Raw genomic sequence first — 6,273 nt, forward strand, 5'->3', positions numbered from 1 at the left:
GATGAAACAGCGAAAGCCGCCCAAATGACCGAGGAAACTTACAAAATAACGTCAGGAATATTTTACTTCCTGGTGGTGTGGCCAAAGAGTTAACGTGAGCCTCTGATTGGTGGGAAGACATCACATGACACATCAACTCGTTTTCATTTCAGGAAACACAGCAATTTCACTTGTTTTCACTTGTCTCCGTTTCCTTTCAGTCCAAAACCGCTACCAACCTATCCCTTACTAATAAAAGGAGCTCCTCACCGCCTTTGCGTTTCATGTCAATCGTAACGAACCAGTTGTCTGTGCACTGAAGGAGAAGGGTGGAGGAGGGGACAACTCGCACAGCCGTTGGAGCAGCAGCAGCAGCATCTGAACTTATAGCCGGCTGAAAAGTAGTGTGATGGTGGCGCCTGGTGGCCGCTGTGTTCAAACACTTCTGTAACCATGTACAGTGAACCCTCGTTTTTCGCGGGGGTTACGTTCCAAAAAGAACCCGTGATAGGCAAAATCCGTGAAGTAGAAACCTTTATTTTTTTTACAATTATTATACAATTAAATACTCTATTATACAATTAAATACTCTATTATACATTGAAACCAAAGAACAAACCCTTTTTACAGGCCCAAGCATTTGTTTAACAAATAAAAGTACTGTATAAACGTTTTTTTTTTTTTTTTTTTTTTTACAAATAACTACTGTACTGTCAAATAATAATTTTAATCATCAATGTGAACTGAAGGCTTCAAATTGCGGAGATCAGCACCGCCCCACCGCGACCCGAGTAATTGGATTCGAACGGGAGAAAATGAAAAATGATTATGAAAAAAAATACAAAGTACAGTCGGACAAATAGTGACTCACGTGTATTTCACTGCTCTTCTGACTGAGCCGCTGCATCCTGCCTTTTGGGCCCGACCGCAGGTGCCTTTGTCGGTGCAGAACGTTTTGTCGACATTATGGGTTTTAGAGAAACTTGAAATTGCAAGAGAATTTGCACGTACGTAACGTAAATTTGGCAAGCTGTTTTACGTACGTGTACATATTAAACCGCAACGTTATTGACGCACAGGTAGAGAAGAAGCGGAGAGACTGTTTAGCCAATCAGAATGCAGAACACAATGCACGATGCAAATCCGTGAAGTAGCGAGACCGTGAAAAGTGAACCGCGTTATAGCGAGGGTTCACTGTAGTCTGTTACCTGTATTACAGGACAGTCTACAGCCAGAGAGGACGAGAGGCGCATGCGCCGCGAAGCCTGGCTATGGCGGGTGGATAGTGCCACGGATTACCTACCGTAAGTGTCTCCACGGGTGAAGTGAGGCTACTCCATCACCAGTGTACATCGTCATCGCCACTCTTATCTTCACAAGACATGCCCCCCCCCCCCCCCCCCTTTAATATAGTGAATTAAATGAATTCAATACATGGAGTATACATACATACAAGTATAAATAAAAATAAATTGTACACCAAATAACACAATGTAAGGAAAATATAGAAGAATAACAAAAACCAAAACCTGCTAAACAACTAGAGTAAATTTATAGTTGTTGGTAGCAATTATTTTTTTTGCCAATTAATAATTATTATATCTAAGTTTTCCTTCATTGTCAAATATGTTTTAAAATTGGTATCTTAAAATATAAAAGGAGGGTCATCTTTAAAGCCATATCATTTTATGGATGTAATATTTCGCCAAGGTATTAATTATGTAGGTTTCGTCTGCCAAGAATTTGGAATTTTTAAAAACAAGTAATATATCTATCTATGTTAATATGGTATATTTTCTTTTTTTTAAAGGTTCATCTGTAAAAAAGTAAAGGAATAGCATGAAAACTATCAAACACATTTTCAATAGTTTCCCCCCTCACAATCACAAATAGTGCATGTGTTGTTTACAGAAAAAGGATTTTTCATTCCTGTGTTACACCGTAGTTGGTGACCCATCGATTTCTCTGACCTGCAGTACTGGAAGGAATAGCCTCCTCAGACCCTTTATTTCATAAGTAAAAGTATCAATACCACAATGTAGAAATACTCCATTGCAAGTAAAAGTCTGGATTTCAATCGGCGTCGCCTACTTCTTGCCACGTTGCTTGTAACGTCCCAAATAGACGTCCCCCCCAGAAACATCCTGATTGACAGGTCACCATGGTAGCCAGTGGTTCTTCTGTGTCATCGGGGGACGCTTAACTCCGCAGATCTTCAACAGTGTTTATGTTTTTAGTCTTTTCTCAGTCTTAATAATTCAAACAATGACTAAAAGACGTTTTCTCTGTAGCCTAACTGAAGTGAGCTTCTGTACTGAGTGTTTTGTCAGAGTGATTATTATTAGCTGATTGGTTTATGCGCTCTCCCTCCTGCCTGTCGGCTCATGGAGAGCAGCCTTTTTTCCTGACTGTTACAGTGCGTATCGTCTCCTCTTCCTCACAGCAGTAGGAGCTTTATACTGTTCCCAGCCTCCCCTCACGGAGAACGTCAAGTGTTCTACTGTGCGGTGCCACTGGGGCGCATGTGGGGTTCTATGTTCTATTGATGATGATCATTTCTATACAACCAATGTGTTTATGATATAATTGTTTACAAGAGCTAAGTAAGCAAAGCTATTCATAAATCTAGCCTTTTAAGTCATTAGGGAAATGTTTACTGAGGTGATAAATTAAGTGAGAAGTAGGGTGGACCACTGCTGCCATCATTCACATGTTATTTGTTGACTGTCTCCTATGTCTTTTTTGTCTGCCTTCTAATGTAAGTGCCATATATATTTATATAAATTACATATATAATTTATATATGTATATAAATGCAAGCTATTATTGTTATTATTATTGTTATTACAACACCACATGGCTTATATCTAGTGGCATCATTAGGGCCGGTCATTCCGGGGCTTCAGCCCAAATATTTTCTGAAGGAGGAGGAGGAAAACCTGGCCAAACCTTCACCCTGCTGATGTCACTGAGGTTGGACTTATAAATACAGAGCTGTAGGAATCAGGCAGGTGTCATAACTTGTTGCCCCCAAGTGGAGCACCAAAGTGAAGAAAGTAATATTCTTGTTTTCCTCTTTGTATTTAGATTTAGTCTGTCACACTGATCCTAATGCTGCATTTCATTTATAAATTAACCTAATCATGCTTGCACTGCAAACCTGAGGTCTGAAACTTTGCTGTCACATCCTTCATTGAAATTGCTGGCTGCCTCTTATTTATTTTGTAGCTTGGTGATTCAACACTTTGCAATGTTGATAATAAAAGGTGGAGCTTAATTCATCCCCAAGGAAGTTTTTGTTTCCAATGTGTTTCATAGGGCAGCATGTCTATATTACTTTATAAAATGTTATACAGAAAGGTTTGTCTTTGTCACTACATTGTCATTTTGAAAAACCTGTGCAGGGTGTCAATGTTACTGTATTACCATAAAACAATTATGAATATATGTTACAATTACCATTGTTCAATTTCTTTTATGGATATTGATGTAACCCTAACTCCCGTTTTAAAGAGTATGCATATTGACTGTAATTAGGCCTATTAGTGGTGGTTGTATCATAGAACTTGTTGCAAATATTTGTATCAACCATATCCCTAATCAGGGCAGTTGTTGAGGTCGAGATTAGTTTTGTTACCAGAAGTTCTGAAAAGTAGTGTGTCACATTGTAGAAGGTCTGGAGCAGTGCTTCTTTAACATACAGCAACATATGGAGTGTGACACCTTTCATAAAAGGTTTCAGGTTCAAGTCCATGTCCTATTCCCCTGGATACTGAACCATGCAGGGCTCTTAAACTGGATTCAAGGAAACATACTTCATATGACTGAGATTTGAGATGATATAATGCTGAACTTAATAATCATGACATTCCATGAGGTTCCTAATTGTTTTCAACTATTTTCAAAATGTTTTATTGCATTTGTATTCTATCACTGTGTATACATCACCTGTTCAAATAAATAACATAAGGCTGATTACCATACATGTGGTGCAGCACAAGAGCAACCAGTATGATACTTCAGATGCAATAAATAAATAACAATGTCAATGCTTTGAATTGTAAAGATACAGTTTTTTCGTATTATTGCTGCATTTAACCCCCTGTTAAAAAAAGTAATTTAACAGTCATGATACCAAACATATTCTGAAGCTGTTAGATTATTTCCCTTAATAAAAACAACACTGTATAAAAGCTTCTTCTTTAACGTGATAACCACCAGTAGATGACTTAACGGAGTTATGTATAACATAGAAATGTGTCTTATAATCTGTTCAAACACTGACAGTAATAATGCCTTTATGTCACAGTCGCCAGGTTCATCACTGAGGCTGACTCTCTCACAGTACACATCTAAACACAAATTGAACAAAGTCAAACACAACAAAGAAAACTTAACTATGAAGCATATGCATGTATTTCTCATCTAACAAGCTAACAATAACGCAGCTGATTTATCTAGTGCATCCTCATTTTGCTATTGCATAACTGAGCAAATTATAAGTCTAATATAAAAACTCTACTATCTATAAGTATCTACTTAATGATATAGTTTGATCTCAGTCATTCATTGACACAAAGAGAATAAATACACTGCAGACTGAAATGATGTCGTGCTAAAATACACTGAATGAAACATTTAACAAAAAAGTAATCCCTTCAAAAATATGTTTTCCATTTAAGATACCATTAAAGATAATACACTAGGCTACGTTATAAAAATACTGAGATGGCCCTCATCATAGAAATCTACACAAACATGGTCAGATTTTGCTATATAGTACTGGGGTAGTTGCCTCATTTGAACCCAGGTCAGATCAGATTTACAGTGAGTTGTATGAGGATCTAACCCTCCCTAATACAGTGTTAAAACGAGCGTGGAGATTCATTCTTGGGAACCTTGGGAACATATACATATCTTTAGAATTTCAAGGTCCAATTACTGACTTTTTCTGAGCTTTCGGCCGTATCCTTGCCTTCTTCAGCTAACAGAATGCCTCGGGTGTCCTCACGTGACCTTCCAGACTTCAGTCATGTGATAACAAGAGAATATATACAGTACAGGGGAGCGATTGTAACCCAGAAGACAGGGGAAGGCAATTTGTGTGTTTAAACGTACTTAAGTCACCAGGTTACAGCCAACTTTCTCCAGTAAACTAGTTTCTGTCAACTGTCATGTAAACTGGTTACTGTAATCAGGGTAGGAGATTAGAGAAACCTGGTTTCTGTAATTGGAGTAGGAGATTAACGAGGTTTCTAATCAGATTTTTACAAGTATGCATGTGCTTTACAAAAAACTTCAGACAAGGAGAGTAACAGCGAAGCAGGTGGATAAAAGGACAGGTAACCACACAGAGTGATGCATCCTTGTATTTTAAAGAATTCCATCTCAAGTCTTACTCAGTGTAGCCTCTAGAAGTCAAATCAGTTTCCTCTGCTGAACATATGACTATTACTTAACTTTACACACTTCCACCTCTATACCAAAAAAAATAAAAAATAACCTGGTCACTAAGGTGCATGTAAACCCACTGAGTATGAAAAATCTTAAAAGTGAATACATGCCATATGTATATTGATAAGAGTTACTGTTTGCTGTAATTACTCCTGTTCATACAGGCTGCTGTGAACAGATTCTCCCTAATGTGACTCCACTTTAAGAAAGCTAAAGCTAATATGAGGCATGGGTATCTTTGAAATTCCCTCTTTGTGTTTCCCAGGAAATTTCTTGATCAGCTGGGATACTTCCTCGTAGTTTGTAGTTTTGTTTTTCTCGTCTCATTAGTATGTGTCCTCGAAACTGACAAGTTTGTACTAAGTGTTGTTTATATTTTTAGTTTTTATTTGTATAGGGACAAGTATGTAGCATAAATCAATGCCACACACCACAGCATTTATAGCCTAAGCTAATTTGCGATGCCTGTCCCTAGATGGGCTACATTTAGGCAAAAATGTGTTTATAGCTGTTCCAAACAGCCACACTCAAAGATTGTGTGACAAGCCTGGCGTCATAGAAGGTCAAGGTGTAATAATTGCAAAAACAGGGATAAAGGCGTACAGTTTCAGACAGTTGTTTATACAAAAAGTGATGGAACATAGTTGAAGAATGAAAAAAAGAGAGCTTTGGAGAGAAGTTCAAATCTTCCCTACTTTCTCGCTCCCGCACACCTGGCCAGTTGCTGCGTGAAGTGAGCATGCTTGTTGGATTGTTGGACACAGTCCCCCATACCCATTTACAACGTCATTAAGGTTGTGGGGGGAGGCAGTTTCAGATGCTGTTCTGACGATCTGACAA

This window comes from Enoplosus armatus, chromosome 20 (genome assembly GCF_043641665.1).
Source record: "Enoplosus armatus isolate fEnoArm2 chromosome 20, fEnoArm2.hap1, whole genome shotgun sequence".
NCBI lineage: Eukaryota > Metazoa > Chordata > Actinopteri > Centrarchiformes > Enoplosidae > Enoplosus > Enoplosus armatus.